Raw genomic sequence first — 19,620 nt, 5'->3', positions numbered from 1 at the left:
AAAAACCGCTCCCGACGGCAAACGATACGACTTGGATAAACCTTTTTGATATCGTCAGATAGAGGAAGGAGCAAGGTATATAAGGTATAAATTTCAAATTCTCAAAATTGTAAATAAGCGAGATATTAAACTTTGAAAATCGTATGGGGGGTTTTCGGGGACGAGAAATTCGAATTGGTAATTATTTTTTAAAAATATCGATAAATTATCGATGCTTTATCGATATAACCCATTTCCACATGTACCCTGCACTTAAAGGGGTTTTTGATTTTTTGAAAATACTAAATATCATCCTAGAAACCTCAATTTTTTTTTAGAAAATAGAGCAAAGCGGGGTCTATCTTAAAAAAAATAGACTCCTCCCTCCGCCCCTCCGTTTAGGCCCTATCGGTCGTTATTTAATTTTTTTTTTCAAAATTTGCTCGTTTCGACAAACGGCGAGGTTTTTAAGCGATTTTTTGATATCGTCCGATAGATCTTGGGCAAAGATATATCGCCTATAAATTTCTATTATAAATAAGCGAGATATCGATAATCAAAAATTCGTCGCGAAACCTTGACATAATTTCAAGGTCATTTCTCCGGAGGGAACGAAATTTCGCCTAAGGGGGTCTACGAAAGCCGCGAATCCAAATCCGATAATATTTTTTGTAAATATCGACAAATTGTCGATAATCTATCGATTCGACATTTTGACACCCCTCGTACACGCTCAGACATAAAAATTGCTAAGCCCCACTTGTTGAATATAATATTGTCATGTTGAATATAATAATTTGTTTTGGTAAAAGAAAATTAAAATTGAAATAAAAATTTTTTGGTACTAAAGTTTTAAATACATATTTTTGAGTTTATTATTATTATATATTATTAATTTATATTTAATTATATTTAAAAAAATAAATAAAATGAAATATGGCAAAAATTATTCATATTAAAAATGTAAGTAAAAAGATTTCCTTATTCGTAAGATGTTTGGTTTGTTTTTTAGACACTCGCTCGCTCGCTCCGCTTGTGACTAATCTGTTGAATATAATGTTTTGGTAAAAGAAAATGAAAATTGAAATAAGATGTTTTTGGTACTAATGAAGTTTTAAATACATATTTTTGAGTTTATTATTATTATATATTTAATTATGTTTTAAAAAATAGATAAAATGAAATGTGGCAAAAATTATTTTGTATTGAAAATGTAATTAAAAAGATTTCCTTATTCGTTAGATGTTTGGTATGTTTTTTTAGACACTCGCTCCGCTGCGCTCCGCTCTTGACTAAACTGTTGAATATAATGTTTTTATATAAGTAGATGGATAAAGGGACATCCAGGCCCCCCATAACCTCAATTTTTGGCCTCCCGGCCACGGGCCCCGCGCTCACGGGCCACTCGCCCATAGGTATTCTTCATTTGTGTTCTGGCCGTTAGGCCATTGGCCGCTCGCCCGTAGGTCGCTCGCCCATTGGCCACTCGCCTTAACCAAAGCAAACCGTCGTCCGTGGTACCAACCTAACCAAACTGTCGTCCGTGGTTCCAACCTAACCAAACCGTTGTCCGTGGTGCCAACCAAATCGTTGTCCGTGGTGCCAACCGTTGTCAGTGGTGCCAACCGTGGTCCGTGGTGCCAACCAAACCGTTCCGTTCGCCCGCGTGCCGTTCGGGGGCCCCGCGCGGGGGGGCGTAGCCTCCGCTGGTAGAGTCCCCCCGGGGGGGGGGGGGGCTGCCGCTGGTAGAGTCCCCGCCCACCCGCCCCCATTACATTAGAATAAAAAAAATGACCAACATAAGCCTAATTTTTTTACAAGTATTTTTTATTATTAAGTCGCAATGAATCGTCATTAAATTATTATATATTCCAGTGTGATCGTCGTTTTTTCTGAGGGGATTCTAAAAAGACTATCATAAGCCTAATTTTTTACAAATATTTTTATTATTATTAGGTCGCAATGAATATGTTAAAACAAATCAATTATCGCCATTAAATTATTATATATTCTGGTGTGATCATCGTTTTCTTCGGGTTCTAATTCAAAGTGTATTTCGGAATAGCAACTTTCACACCAACTCCTCTGACTCTGGTATACCATATATATTAATGCACAGGCTTCGACTGTAGGTATGTGCCGATAATCGCAAAAATCAAATTTGTCAAATTTGATTTTTGATTTTTTTTCAAAAGTTATAAAAGCGTCTTTGCAAGATTCACAAACCATCAACAGAAATGTTCGGGTCATCATTATATAGTGTTTTTCCCATAAATAATAGCTATAATGCTCAAAAGGATGGTCTGTATACCTTGGCCATACTAAAATGGCATTTCGATGTGCCAACCCCCGTCGGGGGTTGCTAGTCCCCCATCGGGCGCCTCCCCGGGTGGCGGATAGGGGAACGCCTCTCAGATATGAGTGGTACCGGAGAAATGAAATACCCGGGGTGGACCAAAACTAGCATGGCATAGGGAGGCAGCTATGACATTACTGGGTCGAGGCTACAGAAGAAACTTCATTTAAGGCTCGATACCAGAAAATCTTTGGCGACTATCACATATCGATTGCAACGGCAAAGACGCTGCGATGAGGAAAGCAACGGGAAACTACCTCATTAAACTCCCCAGGACAAATCATCAGCATGACTGGAAAAGCTAAATTTACGGCCCTCAGTCCCCGGCAGACCTTTGATGGTCAGGGGGTGCTAAGAATCTCCGGGCCAGTCATGAGGAGGATTGCTACATGGAATGCGCGAAGTATGTTTGAAGCTGGCAAAGTCCACAATGCTATAAAAGAAATGAGAAGGTTAAACATCGAAATCCTTGGGATTAGTGAAATGCGATGGCCAAGGTCAGGTCAAGTTCAGATAGAGGGGCATCAAGTTCTGTATGCGGGTAATGATGACCGTAATCATTATAACGGTGTGGGCATCATCGTGAATGAAGAAGTGAAAGGGGCGATCAAAGCATTTGCTCCAATATCCGATAGAGTGATCTTACTGCAATTAAACGCACATCCATTTAACGTTAATATAATTCAGACCTACGCACCGACCTGCGATCACTCTGATGAAGAGGTGGAATTGTTTTACAAGCATCTAGACTCGGCAATGGAACTGGTTAATAAATCCGACGTTACTATTGTAATGGGTGACTTTAATGCGAAAGTCGGGAACAGACCGAGAGAAGGTATAGTTGGCGAGTACGGTCTTGGTGTGCCAAATGAACGGGGCGATAGACTGGTGCAATTTTGTCAGGAAAGGGAGCTCGTGATTACAAACACTTTCTTCAAGCTGCCTTCCCGCCGCTTATACACATGGAGATCAAACGCGGAAACCCTGGATAGAATTGTACGAAGCCAAATTGACTTCGTGAAGATCGGGAAGCGTTTTCGCAACAGTGTTTGTTCAGCGAAGGCATACCCTGGAGCGGACTTGAACTCAGATCACAACCCCGTCATAGTGTCTGTGAGAATAAACCTTAAAAAGTTAATGACCAAAACAAAAACTAGGATGATCGATACATCTAAACTTAACAACGAAGAACTTAGAACGGAAGTCAAAGAAATGCTCAACGAAAAGTTGCTAAATACTAATACTAGGGAAAAAGACATAGAAACATCATGGAATGTAATTAAACATGCCTTAGTTGAAACTAGCAAAGCCAAGCTCAAGACAGAAACCCGACGTAAGAATAACTGTTGGATGACGGACGAGATCTTAGACCTGATGGAACAACGAAGGCTTTTAAAAAACAAGAACCAAGTAAAGTACTCTCTGCTTCAGCGAGAAATTAGAAGGAAAATCAGACAGGCAAAACAGGAATGGTTGTCTGGTCAATGCAGTGAAATCGAAAGTCTGCAAGCCAAACATGATTTCTTTAACATGCATAAAAAGATTAAAGAAGCGGCCGGATTATATAAACGCAGGTCCACAGGATTACTAATGGACCAACAGGGGAAAGTCGTCCTTAATACCGAAACAAAATTAAAGGAATGGTGCAGTTATATAGAGGAACTTTTTGGGGACATCAGAGACGGGCTCATGGACTTGCCAGGAGAAGGACTTGATATAACCAGGCAAGAGGTGGAACATGCAATACGCCTTGCAAAGAGGGGCAAAGCGCCAGGACCCGACGAAACACATTCTGAACTCCTAAAACTACTTTTAGAAGAACAATCACTTAACGTTGTGGTAAGGCTATTTAATTTAATTTACAGGAGTGGTAAAATTCCCAGAGATTGGCTGCTTTCGACATTTGTAACAATACCAAAGAAACAGAACGCCAAATATTGTAGTGATTACCGCACAATTAGCCTCATGAGTCACGTTTTAAAAATATTCCTAAAAATCATTCATGCCCGTATTTACAACAAATGTGAAGAGAATATGAGCAATACACAGTTCGGTTTCCGAAATGGGATGGGTACACGTGAGGCCTTGTTCAGCATGCAGGTGTTGGTGCAGAGATGCCGGGATGTGTCCGTAGATGCGTTTGCGTGTTTCATAGATTATGAGAAGGCTTTCGACACCGTCCAGCACAGTAAACTCATTGAAATACTAAGGAAACAAAACCTAGATGAACGAGATATACGAATAATAGCAAATCTATATTGGCACCAGAAAGCAAAAATAGTAGTGAACGGAGAGATGTCGGATGAGGTTCGAATCATGCGTGGTGTGAGACAGGGCTGAGTGCTGTCGCCTCTGTTATTTAACCTGTACTCCGAAAGCATTTTTGAAGAAGCATTATACGAGAAACACCAAGGTATTATTCTCAACGGTACAGTTATAAATAACTTCAGATACGCGGACGATACTGTGCTTCTCGCGAGTACGCTGGAGGACCTGCAGGAACTTTTGAACTGCGTGGCAGACAGAAGTAGGGAGATGGGACTCAAGCTGAACATCAAAAAGACTAAATGGCTAGTAGTAAGCAAACATAGAGATGTGTGGGGTGATTTGGAGTACGACGGAAAACCCATAGAACGCGTCCAACATTACAAATATTTAGGCTGCATACTTAACGCAGAGTGGGACAACACACAAGAGATAAGATCCCGAATAGAGCAAGCCCGGGGCGCCTTCGTTAAAATGAAGGCCGTGTTATGCAGCCGCGATATCGATTTAGCTTTGAGGATTCGCATTCTCAAATGCTATGTCTTTAGTGTGCTCATGTATGGGGCCGAATCGTGGACGCTGACCGAAACCATGTGCAGAAGACTGGAGGCTTTCGAAATGTGGACATACAGACGCATGCTGCGAGTCTCGTGGGTTGACAGAGTCCGAAATATAGACATATTAAATCAACTAAACAAACAAACAGAAGTCATACACACTATCAAAAAGAGAAAACTAGAATATTTCGGACATATTCTACGCAACACAAAGTACCAAATACTCCAACTCATTATGCAGAGCAAGATAGATGGTAGGAGAGGCCCAGGCCGTCGCAGAACTTCCTGGTTGAAGAATCTGCGGCAGTGGTATGGTGTTAGCGCCAGGACACTTTTTAGAAGAGCGGTGGACAAAGTCCAGATTGCGCTGATGATCGCCAACGTTCGATAGGACAAGGCACGCTAAGAAGAAGAAGAACGATACTTTCTTTTGACGGGTTATCAAACTCAAATCTGGTGGAGGTGGTCGTTCACATTTGACAGCGAGTGCATTAATATATTTCCACTTATATTCGGGATATTTTTCCATTATCTGTAGCGTTAGCGTCCTCGGTAAGGTCGTTTCAAGCAGAAAATGTGCAACAGAATGAACGTTTTCACTAATTGACTTTATACATAGATCTTTCAACAACAATTCGGCCATTGTCTACAACAGAGAAAAAAAAATTACAGTGCCTTGTAATGTCCCCACGGAAGAGTATCAAACGTGTTTGCTATAAGATATCTTTTGTCGTCATACGGACTTAGCGCCACTTTAATTTGTTCGATACTAAACACCTCGTGCGTATAAGAACGAATGGTTCGTTGAGTAGCATGTTTTTCTTTTAAATATTTCAAGCAATCAACAAAATCTTCAAAAGTTATTTTATTTTTAACAATCTGGTAGTTTACACCCTTTGATTTTTTTACAGTTTTTCCGTTTAAGATTTTATAAGTGTACATTTTCGATCTTAGTCCGGCATAGTGTGAAATTATTGAACCGTTGGCCTCGTCCTTCATTAGACCCAGTACTTTCTTATTGACGCGAGGCATATTGTAGGGATTAGCAATGGGATAGTCGGACGTGTCGAATTTGCTTAAATTGGACTTAATAACCTCTTCGTATACATCATCACAATGGATGTTGTAAATGAAACTGTCCGTGTCCATATACTGAATTTTACATTTCTCCGGACCTAACTTGGGTAGCATGTAATCGTAATGAAACGAATACATGATAATTTTAGATAGATCCAGAATTGACATCCCAATGTAAAGGGGTTTGTTAAAAATAAGTTCCGATTTTTTCAGTTCCACCAACATTAGATTATTATCTAGTACAGTTCTATTGTGAAATCGGGGACTAGCAATTAAATTTTTAGCACCGTAACGACCCTCCCACTTTCTAACAAATTTTACGACCCGATGCTTACGTATGTTTTCCATAGTTTTTCCGAACACCGCGTTGTTAAATAATTTAAAAAGATTTTTACCAAAAGTGGTAGTGGCTTGCGTCCGTAAGTGATTATTTAGGTCGATATATTCTTTTAGCCAAGAAGATTGCCTAAATTTTAATACTCTGTGTATTTTAGTAAGAACGAGTCCGTGTTTTAAAGCTTGCTTTAAATTTCGATAGTGTATAACGTAATTGGTTTTATTAAACAGGGTTGTCATCAATTTTGGTAATTTTGAATTGGGAGGCACGCGATGCTCGGCACAAAATGGGAAATCTTTATGTAGATCGTGTAAACTCTGAGGGTATTGCAAATCTACCTCCAAAATATAGCGTACCCCGCCCGTGTCTGGAACATTATTAATGCTAAGGGAGGCAATTTCTTCCCGAGTCAACCATGTGAATCCGCCGTAGGGAAGAGGCTCCGACATAGCCTTGCCGTAAAGATTGTTAACGTCAAAAAATGTGAGATAATTCGATTGCTTTGATGGATCGTAATTGGAGATGTACTTGTTGTTTGCCTCAACGTACCTGCCAACGCACACCGAAATCCCACCCCGTATACCCTGTTCGATAAACATAATCTGATCAATGTCACGCATCAGTTCTAAACGACACTTTGTGAATCTAAGCATACAGTCCCACGTATATCCGGGCATACTAAAATACCATGCCGGGTCCAAAATATGAGTCACCATACAATTTTTTCGAAAATTTTCAAATACGTCGGCCAAAAGAATAACGTCCGTTTTCAAATATAAATCCGAATATTCGCCCAAGTTTTTAATTTCAAACGCGAACCAGACTTTTTGCGCATGAGCATACTTTTCTTCACTAATGTCGGACTCATATAATTTATTGTAAAAAGCATCGATGGGCGGTAAACTCGTTTCGTTTAATTTGTCGTAGTCGTCTATGTAATCATAACAAAATACACCCTTTTGTGACAATAAATTTAGTTTTGATTCGTCTTGAAGGTGAGAAAATTCCTTTTTTAATATATAAAGTTCATTTTTGTCGACCAACCTCTTTACCAAATTGTCTAGAGACGCCCCCAAAAATCTAAACGAATCTATAAATCGAAACTTTAGCTTATGTACGGGCTCGTAATAGGTAAAAGATATGTATTTTTCCTTGTTGACCGGAACCAAACTTAAAGACCCTTTATTATCCAAGGCCCTAAGGATAAAATGGGCGTCGTACCCTGAGTGATTCTGGAATACTACGGGCACTATGAACAATTTTCTAAAATTTAAATTACAAGCCTGATGGGCGAAATTTCTGAATTTCCCGGTAAAATGGTCGTGGTCGCGGACAATGACGTCTTTCGGTGAGAAAGGCTCTTCGCAAATATGACAATGTGTCAAAACTTGAGAGAAAGTAATTGATCCTTCCATGGGTACGATATCAATAAATTTCGATTGGACAAATTTCGATAAGTCAGATATTTGTCGGACGAACCAATTCATACAATCTGGGCCGCGATAGGATTCGAAAAAGGACAAAGAATCGTCATAAGAACATTTAAAATAATATGCGGCACTATATGCCTCATGCTTTTGATATTTTCGCGTTTTGTCTGAAATTACCAAATTTACATCTTTAAGTTGACTTTCGAAATCGGCGTAGATTACAAATGGCGTGGTTTGTTTGTATATATGGTTTCGAAATTCAACATAGTCGTATTTGGGAAAAGACACTTTATAATCGTTCAAACTGACACACAACCTTTCATGATCCTTTAAGAGCGTTTCGCTACTGAAGTAATTCAAACACCTATCGCAAATATATTTTTTACCATTATGTCTACTAAGCTGGCGCGACACTAGTCGAGATAAATTTTTAATATAACAATAATGATATTTAATTTCTTCTTCTTTTTCATATTTATGGTCCTCTGCCGTCGTCGGTTCCGGATCAAAATCATTAATTTTTGGATAATACTTATTTTGAATTAATAGTAAATTGACATGTTTTTCGCGTTTTCCTTTAGTCAAACGGGCCGGTAACACTGAATAAAAACTTTTACTGTTATTTTGAATTAACTCTAAAACGTACACATTTACCGAAATTTCGTTGAATTTTTCAAATATATGAATTTGATTTAGGCCCATCGGTGTTGGGCAATTTTCAGTTCTTAAAACGCCCTTATAATAAGGATATGAAGTTGGTTAGTGTTGTTTGCGATGTACAGGAAAACAGACCACTGACCAATAAAAACAGGCTTCGTCATTATTTTGAATATTAATGCATGCATTTTTTCTCTTAATTTCTGGGGGCAATTCAATGTAGGAAGAGCCGTTACTCACTTCAAATTTGTTAATATTAATTTCCAAATAAAGATTTTTTTGCAAGGCAAATCCCGAATCGCGTTCTTGAAATTCAGACAATTTATTTAGAATTTGACTTTTATCATTTTCAACGAACCATTCGTTTAAATCCGTCCCCAAGTCGATGACAGCATTTTTGGTAGAAATATATTTCAAGTCGGTCACGTCTTGGTCGTCGCTTTTTCTCTTTATAAATTCCCCGCAAAACGTGGCATTTACTTTTAGCATTGGCGACGCTTGTTTTAAAATTTTTGAAATTTTTTTCTTAAATATGACAAGACAGTCGTTTAAAAACTGTTGTTCGTCTTTGTGTTTCAAATTGATTATTACACCCGTTAAAACTCTTCCCTGGAAACAAGACACGATCTGCTCCCACAAAACCCTTTGTTTTATATTTGCGGGACTGTTGTTTTGCAACCCCATTCCAAAATGGTGGCGATGATTCAAAATCATTTGTTTAATAGTCTTAAGATGTTGAATTGTTGTCTGTATTTTTCTTTGTAACCCCATGGATATATTTTTTTTTGGACTACGAACAATCTTGTTGCACCGAATGATGTTTCTGCGTAAACGTCCCAACCAAACATTTTTATCTTCTTCCGTTAAATTATCGAACACGTATTTGTTCACTTGACGAAAAGCCAAAATTAAATTTTGAGCGTCCTCAATAGTTCGCGTAAAATTCATTGCGACCAATTAATAATAATAATATTTGAAAAAATAAGACTTACCGTCTCTCTCTCTCCCCCGTAATTTTTAATTTTGAACAATTTCAAATTGTTGAGCGGGCCAACTGCCGACTTCTTTAACGCCCCGATACACCAGACTGTAGCGGCCCGTCGAAAATTGGTCTATATTCGGCCGGAAGCTGTCCGTCACCCGGTTCGGCAGGAACACCACCGATAATTCTAACTCCAATAGAACCGCCTCCCCAAACTGGGTCTTTACTATTCTGGCCTTATCTATCTTGTATGGTCGACCAACGTCTAACTGCCCCAACTTAACTATTGGTTTTTGATTCTCTTTATTCGCTGCAATTTTTTCATTTAATGCTTTTAAGTCCATCTATAACGAAAGTAGAATCCTTCAGTTCAATATTGACAATTTTTTCAAAAAACAAAAAATAGTACTTACTTTGGCGTTGGTTTGGGAGGGTGCGGTGGCGCGGCTAACACTGAGATAATACGGATCGTTTGGTCAATTAAGCGACTTGATCACACACACACACACACACACACACAACTCAAGCGGTATTTAAATTATGACAAACAATCGAAACCTTTTATATACTGAATTCCGACAGCGGACTAATATGAAAGTCTCATTGCGAAGGCAGGCGACGCGATGATCTCACCCGCCAAGGTTTCGTTTAAACATTTCGCAAAGCGATGATGTCATGCATCCGCTGCCGCACACCGGCCACGTGGCGGGCGATGATGTCATCCAGTCGTCAAACGCGACGGCGGCGGTACGCCATCGCACACAATCGCGCTGCAATTTACATTCATACCGCGACCAACGGTCGAGAATCGAAGCGAAGCTCACACCAGAATATATAATAATTTAATGGCGATAATTGATTTGTTTTAACATATTCATTGCGACCTAATAATAATAAAAATATTTGTAAAAATTAGGCTTATGTTAGTCTTTTTAGAATCCCTCAGAAAACGATGATCACACCAGAATATATAATAATTTAATGACGATAATTGATTTGTTTTAACATATTCATTGCGACCTAATAATAAAAAATATTTGTAAAAAAATTAGGCTTATGTTGGTCTTTTTTTTATTCTAATGTAAAATGTATATGTAACTTTTTTTTTCACTTCCGATTCAACAGGTTTTGTTCTAGTTGTTGTTGTTGTTTGGAGGAGTGTGTGTGTGTGTGTGTGTGTATGTGTGTGTGTGTGTGTGTGTGTGTGTGTGTGTGTGTGTGTGTGTGTGTGTGTGTGTGTCTAAATAAAAAAAACACTAAAGATTTTTTTTTATTTACATCAACATCGACAATATTTTTAAAATAAAAAAAAACTATGGGATTGATGCGGGCAGAGAGGACGCTAAACTTGCAAAATGTTTAAGTTTTTTTCTGCATTCGTCGGAGTGAAGGCGCGCCACTTGTAACTCGCTCTGCAGCAGGGCAATTTTAGTTCAGTCTCTTTGATCCGGTCCTCGTTTCGCACCACAACCACCTTTCCGTTCAGCTCGTAAGTCACAGTTTCGAAAAAAAATGCTCCGGCATTGTTTACAAACTCCAAATCGTCGGTCCCCGTGAGCCTTTTTAGCTTTCCTATAACACAAATGGCGGCGTCGTGCATAAGCAACCACGCGTCTCCTTGATTGATCGTTATCTCGATTGTGTCATTGTCTGTGTATGTCGAAAATTTGATTGGATAACATCGTAGCCCAGCGAACGAAGAAGTTGCTTGTTCGTCGGTGTAAGGCGTCCTTTACAGGTACCTCTCGGTCTCGTGACTGACTCTACCGACGGTTTGTTAGGACCTTTATATTCGACGACCTCGTTAAAAATCAACATTTATGATAGCTTTTTCAACTCCAATCTGACGATGATTTCCTCGCCTCGGAAATTGATCGGCTCGAAATTTTGATCCAGAACGTGTAGCGTAATGTTGTAGATTTCTCGCTTGTTTACCGGCAAGTAAGTTAGGTATTTCGGGGTTTCGTCGATCGCGTACCCCGGATCCACGGACAAGGCAAACTCGTAAATTGTGTGCGAAGGTCTGTCGTTGTAGAACGCTCCGGACGTTATGTTGCTATCTATATGTATGGTTCTCACTTTTATTATGTCCACAGGCAAATCGGAACAGTGCACGCTGCGGGGTTCCAGAATTTTCCGCGAAAAACCCAACAGTTTTCCGATACTGTCGTCGTGATCTTTAAAGTTTATCCCGTACGTGTCGCTATAGATTTCACATTTTATCGTATTGTTGTTGGGCTTGATCGAGATCTCTTCTTTTAACTTTGCATTCTTGTCGACCGGATGTTTTTTCGGTAGATGCTCGTTAATGTAGTTTTCAATGTCACTAATTTCGTACGACCCGGTCGGAATGTTTATTACGTTCTCGTGGTTGTCCTCGTCGAAATAATACAACTTATTCGAGCCGTTCTCAATATTGGAGATGTTGTTGTACGAGTGGAATCCGATCAGAGCCAAACCGTACTCTACGCCTTCGTCCAAATGCAGTGGATTGACAAAGTCGATGGACAAAACCGAACTGTGTAACTTCAACGTAAAGATGACGGACATATTCTCTTTTGGGGGGAGGCGCGCGCTCCCTCGCTTTTATAGAGAAATTGCAAGCATAAATGGCCGCAATTGTACTGTGTAAATTTTTATATCGGTCGTGATTGTAGTAGATGTTGACGCCATTACCGCCGAAGTATTTAACCAATTCGACGGGCGGTTTTAGGTTACCTAAACTGTCGAAATAGTCGACATCCGTCCCCATCTTCTTGTAGGCTACCCAGCGAGTTCCTCGATTTCGACTCAAGTCCAAATTAACTATACCACACTCTTTCGATCTGATTCGTTCGGGTAAGGTGTCTCGCATAAAGACACCCCTAAAATAAGGTATTTTTAACTTGCGTGCCGCCGCCACTAAATCGATATCGTATAGGGCTCTTCTGGGCAGCTTTATAGGAAGTTTTTTTGCTTCCGAATCCGCCGCTCGGACTCTTTTTCAAAAATAACCCCGAACCGGTCTTCCCGATCTCTTCCATTGCGCGGTCGTGTCGAATGCCTCCTCTAGTTTCTTTCGTGCGTTTTGCACATCGATGACTGTTTTGGCAATGGCAGCGGCACCGCCCGAGAGCGAACCCAAAGCCCCGAGGGCACCCAATAACGGTAAAAGGGGTAAAATTCCCCCCTTCATCTTCTTCTTCGATTCGAACGGTATAATGCGGGGCACCTTAATTTTTTTACTCCCGCCCGCCTTTTTGACGGCGTCTCTGCCCGCCCGAAGCGCCTCCGACGCACCGCGCTTTAAAGTTGTGGGATTATCGTGGTGCAACAATTGTTTTTTCTTCAATGCGTTGCGAATTTTTTTAACGATCCTCTGTCGAAAGGAAACGGGGCTACGCTGCTTGCGGGATACTTTAATTTTCTTGAGCCCACCCGCCTTCTTTTTTTTTTTAGTTCCGAGCGACGACGTTTCTGCTGCTGCTGCTGCTTCCGCTGCTTTGGTTGGCCCATACCGAGCTTGCGTTTGGCCTTAACTGTGGCAGTGACAAGGAACGCTCCCGCTTTTTCACCAAACTTCGCGTCTTTCGCTTTTACTCGCTCCCACGCACGCTTTTCCAACTCTTTATCCGCTTTGTGGCACTCCTCGAGCGATTGGTGTTGCGAATAAGCAATATCGTGTTCCCTACACGCCGCGTCCAAAGGATTCACGCCGCTATCGCCGCGACTAAGCCGTTTTTTCAATTTCGTCCCCGGTCCGCAAAATTGATAACCGGGAAGGTGTAGTTCGAAAGGTAACTTATTTATCAGCGTGTTAACGAGGCCGCTTCCGGACGCAAAGTATAACATACTGACAAAATGAAATTACGGAGTGTCTATATATATACAGGGGGGGGAGGTGGTTGAAGTAATGCCGCACTCTCCCTCATCGAAAATTTAGATTCTGGTTTCGTTTAAAGATTTTTTTTTTGCGGGAACAAGAACGTCATCAACAGGAACACCGGGATGGTCGACGAACTGGACGCAAAAAGAAGAAGAAGAAGAAGACCCTCCTCGATAAATATTTGTTAGTGTATATATAGTTTTCTTTAATTAAACTTGGACACGCGGGGCGCCTCGCGGTCACGCAACCGCTGATAGGAATAATGTCGAGAGCGCGCGACAACGGTTTGGTTGGCACCACGGACGACGGTTTGGTTGGCACCACGGACGACGGTTTGGTTAGGTTAGGGCGAGTGGCCAATGGGCGAGTGACCGCAGCCCCCCCCAAGATGGCGGGGGGGGACTCTACCAACGGGGGCTACGCCCCCCCGCGCGGGCCCCCGAACGGCACGCGGGCGAACTACGCACCACGGACAACGGTTTGGTTGGCACCACGGACGATGGCTTGGTTGGCACCACGGACAACGATTTGGTTGGCACCACGGACGACGATTTGGTTAAGTTGGCACCACGGACAACGGTTTGGTTAGGTTAGGGCGAGTGACCGCAGCGGAGGCTACGCCCCCCCGGGGGCCCCCGCGGGCGAACTATGCACCACGGACAACGGTTTGGTTGGCACCACGGACAACGGTTTGGTTGGCACCACGGACAACGGTTTGGTTGGCACCACGGACGACGGCTTGGTTGGCACCACGGACAAAGATTTGGTTAGGTTGGCACCACGGACGACGGTTTGGTTAGGTTAGGGCGAGTGGGCAATGGGCGAGCGACCTACGGGCGAGCGGCCAATGGACGAACGGCCAGAACACAAAAAGAAAAAGAGTTACCCATGGGCGAGTGACCTATGGGCGAGTGGCCTATGGGCGAGTGGCCAATAGGAAGAAGACCCTTGGCCGGGAGGCCAAAGAGTGAGGTTATTGGGGGGCCTGGATGTCCCTTTATCCATCTACTTATATATAATTAATTTGTTTTGGTAAAAGAAAATTTAAATTGAAATAAAATTTTTTTGGTACTAATGAAGTTTCAAATACAATATTTTTGAATTTATTATTTTCATATATTATTAATTTATATTTAATTATATTTAAATAAAAATAAATAAAATGAAATGTGGCCAAAACTATCTTGTATTAAAAATGTAAGTAAAAGATCTACGTTTCTCTCAGAAGGTTGAAATTTTTATCAAAGTTAGAGGTCAATGAGGTCTATTCGTAAATATCATAACGTCCGTCTCCAGCCATCCCCATCATTAATTAATATTCTCAAAGTATAATTTTCATGGATATCATGATACTATTCAAAAATTTCCATTTTTATTTTTTTTAGATACCTGCATTACTTCGAAAAGATTGCTTTTTTTAAAGATGGAGGTCAATGAGGTCTATAAATAAAAATTATAAAGTGTTCGCTCAGCTCTCACTATTTAATTATAAATAATAATTAATACAATTTTAAAAAAAAATGCAGTCTCCGACAAAAACCGTATCCAACAAAGAGCCATACAATTTGTGTAAGATCTTTTGGTATCATTATATAGAGAAGAGACTAAAGTATTTAATGCATAAATTTCAAATTCTTGAAACTATAAATAACGGAAATATAAAACATTTTTTGAAAAAAATCCGTTTTTTTTGTTAATATTTCGTCCCCCGGAAGGACTAAGAAAGTTATAATTAAACAACTGACTATTTTTTTTGAATACTCTTCCGACCCCCTATCTTCGTGCCAAATTTGAGCCGGATCGGTTAACATCGATCTCGATCCAAATTTTCATGTTTGGTCGTGATTTTGTCCAAAAATTTACATTTTTAGTTTTTTAAAATACTTACGTCGCTCCGAGAAGATTGAAATTTTAACAAAAGATGGAGGTCGATGAAATCTATCCGTAGATACCATAAAGTCCCCCCAGCCCCCTCCATTTAATTGCAATTAAGCATTTTTTAAAAATTTGCATCCTCCCACAAAAGCCGCTTCCGACGGCAAACGATACGATTTGGAAAAAACTTTTTGATACCGTTGGATAGAGGAAGGACCAAGGTATATAACGTATAGATTTCAAATTCTCAAAATTGTAGATAAGCGAGATATTAAAGTCTGAAAATCGACCATCGATTTTCGGGCCGATTTTTGAACCCGAAATGCGATTTCGAGATGATTTCTCAAAACTGGATAAATTTTTGCATTCGGGGACGAGAAATTCGAATTTGTAATTATTTTTTGAAAATATCGATAAATTATCGATGATTTATCGATATAACCCATTTCCACATGTACCCTGCACTTAAAGGGGTTTTTGATTTTTAAAAATACTAAATATTATCCTAGAAACCTCAATTTTTTTTTTAGAAAATAGAGCAAAGCGGGGTCTATCTTAAAAAAATAAAACTCCTCCCTCCGCCCCTCCGTTTAGGCCCTATCGGTCGTTATTTAATTTTTTTTTTCAAAATTTGCTCGTTTCGACAAATGGCGAGGTTTTTAAGCGATTTTTTGATATCGTCCAATAGATCTTGGGCAAAGATATATCGCCTATAAATTTCGATTATAAATAAGCGAGATATCGATAATCAAAAATTCGTCGCGAAACCTTGACATAATTTCAAATTCATTTCTCCGGAGGGAACGAAATTTCGCCTAAGGGGGTCTACGAAAGCCGCGAATCCAAATCCGATAATATTTTTTGTAAATATCGACAAATTGTCGATAATCTGTCGATTCGACATTTTGACACCCCTCGTACACGCTCAGACATAAAAATTGCTAAGCCCCACTTGTTGAATATAATATTTTCATGTTGAATATAATAATTTGTTTTGGTAAAAGAAAATTAAAATTGAAATAAAAATTTTTTGGTACTAATGAAGTTTTAAATACATATTTTTGAGTTTATTATTATTATATATTATTAATTTATATTTAATTATATTTAAAAAAATAAATAAAATGAAATATGGCAAAAATTATTTTGTATTAAAAATGTAAGTAAAAAGATTTCCTTATTCGTAAGATGTTTGGTTTGTTTTTTTAGAGACTCGCTCCGCTGCGCTCCGCTCGTGACTAATCTGTTGAATATAATGTTTTTATATATAATTAATTTGTTTTGGTAAAAGAAAATGAAAATTGAAATAAGATGTTTTTGGTACTAATGAAATTTTAAATACATATTTTTGAGATTATTATTATTATATATTATTAATTTATATTTAATTATGTTTTAAAAAAATAGATAAAATGAAATGTGGCAAAAATTATTTTGTATTGAAAATATAATTAAAAAGATTTCCTTATTCGTAAGATGTTTGGTATGTTTTTTTAGACACTCGCTCCGCTGCGCTCCGCTGCGATCCGCTCTTGACTAAACTGTTGAATATAATGTTTTTATATATAATTAATTTGTTTTGGTAAAAGAAAATTAAAATTGAAATAAAATTTTTTTGGTACTAATGAAGTTTTAAATACATATTTTTGAATTTATTATTTTTATATATTTTTAATTTATATTTAATTATATTTCAAAAAAGTAAATAAAATAAAATGTGGCAAAAATTAGTTTGTATTAAAAATGTAAGTAAAAAGATTTCCCTTTTTGTAAGATGTTTGGTATGTTTTTTAGACACTCGCTCCGCTCGTGACTAAAATGTTGAATATAATGTTTTTATATATAATTAATTTGTTTTGGTCAAAGAAAATTAAAATTGAAATAAAATTTTTTTGGTACTAATGAAGTTTTAAATACATATTTTTGAGTTCATTATTATTATATATTATTAATTTATATTTAAAAAAATTAAATAAAATGAAACGTGATCAAAAATTATTTTGTATTACAAATGTAAATTCCAATTATTACGAATTAGTGCTTTGAATATGACTTTTTGCGAAAACGAAACGTCGGACACAATTTTAAATCATTGCATCGTCTTCAGCGGAACCTAAAACCCCGGAATCACCTTCAAATTCCAATTATTACGAATTAGTGGTCTGAAGATGGCTTCCTGCTAAAACGAAACGTCGGATACAATTTTAAATTATTGCATCGTCTTCAACGCACCTTAAAACCCCCGGAACCACCTTCAAATTCCAATTATAACGAAATAATGCTCTGAAGATTGTTTCTTACTAAAACGAAACTTCGGACACAATTTTAAATCATTAAATCGTCTTCAGTGCACCTTAAAACCCCCGGAATAACCTTCAAATTCCAATTATTACTAATTAATGCCCTGAAGAAGGCTTGTTATTAAAACGAAACGTCGGATACAATTTTAAATCATTGCATCGTTTTGAGCGTACCTCAAAACCCCCGGAACCACCTTCAAATTCTAATTATTACGAATTAATGCTCTGAAGATGGCTTCCTGCTAAAACGAAACGTCGGACACAATTTTAAATTATTGCATCGTCTTCAACGCACCTTAAAACCCTCGGAATAACCTTCAAATTCCAATTATTACAAATTAATGCCCTGAAGATGGCTTCTTATTAAAACGAAATGTCATACAATTTTGAATCATTGCATCGTTTTGAGCGCACCTTAAACCCCCGAAATATCCTTCCAATTACAATTATTACCAATTAGTGCTCTGAAGATTGCTTCTTATTAAAATGAAACGTCGGATACAATTTTGAATCATTGCATCGTTTTGAGCGCACCTTAAAACCCCCGAAATCTCCTTCAAATTACAAATATTACAAATTAGTGCTCTGAAGATGGCTTCCTACCAAAACGAAACGTCGGACATAATTTTAAATCATTGCATCGTCTTCAGCGCACTTTAAAACCTTCGGAAGATGGGATTCCTGCTTAAACGAAACGTCGGACACAATTTTAAATCATTGCATCGTCTTCAGCGCACCTTATAACCCTCGGAATCACCTTCAAATTCGAAACCTTGACATAATTTCAAGGTCATTTCTCCGGAGGTAACAAAATTTCGCCTAAGGGGGTTTACGAAAGCCGCGAATCCAAATCCGATAATATTTTTTGGAAATATCGACAAATTGTCGATAATCTAGCGATTCGACATTTTGACACCCCTCGTACACGCTCAGACATAAAAATTGCTAAGCCCCACTTGTATATAAATTTTCCCGGTCTTATCGGCCTTTTCGGAAACGCAAGTCTCCAGTCTACCTCAAAAAAATATAAACCCCTTTCCCGAGAAGGTTTAACAGATTTAAAATATTCCTCGAAATAAAATTTCGATGAAAACCTCCATCCGCGCCCCAGAGTTTGACCTCCGACCAATTTCCTATAACAAAACGTGTCGTAACTCGAACCACGCCAATTTCATCCCCCATCCCCCTTAATAATAAAAAAAAATTATATTGCCGCCCGGCCTTATAGGTTCTTCAAAAAAAATTACAATACAATGAGCGGACACCGGCCAAAATCACCGAAAATGCCTTCGACCACGAATAACTTCCAAGGTCGCAGGAACTGACCTCCCCAAAGGTCATTTTAGAAACCCTCCGGCCCCCCTCCACAAAAGCCCCAAACATGAACGGAATCGCCCGGGGGGCGTAAAAAAGCGCCAAAATCGAACTTGTCGGGTGGTCAGAAATGGGCCCGAAATCGTGTCGTCGAGGTGTTTACCCGGGAGGGGCCGCCCCCCTATGGATCCGATTTTGATTCCGTTTGAGCCAAAACGTTTCAGAGAGTCCAGTTAATACGTCCAAGAAGTTTAAAGGCCCTGCCCCATTGATAAACGGACGATAATCTATTTTATAAACGTTTTCCAATTTTCGACCAAAAACGGCTCGCGCAAGTTTGACCTCGATTATTCGCTACGCCCCTGACAGAATCTCGGCGCAAAGTAGGGTGCTAGAAGCGCCCATCCCTTCTCTATTTTAAAAAAAATCAGCGGCCCCCTTGTCCGTTTCTCCGAATTTTGGCGAATTTTCAAACGCGACGATGACGAAAATCGTCAAAAAAAGGGTCCCAAATTTACCCCCCTAAATATTATAAAATCGCGTTTTCGCCAAGATAGCTCTCCTATCCCGCTCCAAAATGTTGCCCCACCACCGTTAGTTGCCTGACTTTTTCCGTAGATTTTGAA

This window comes from Cylas formicarius, unplaced genomic scaffold (genome assembly GCF_029955315.1).
Source record: "Cylas formicarius isolate icCylForm1 unplaced genomic scaffold, icCylForm1.1 PGA_scaffold_10__41_contigs__length_53128322, whole genome shotgun sequence".
In the NCBI taxonomy this organism is placed as follows: Eukaryota; Metazoa; Arthropoda; class Insecta; order Coleoptera; family Brentidae; genus Cylas; species Cylas formicarius.
The sequence above is the reverse complement of the archived record's forward strand: the minus strand, read 5'-3'. Positions refer to the sequence as shown.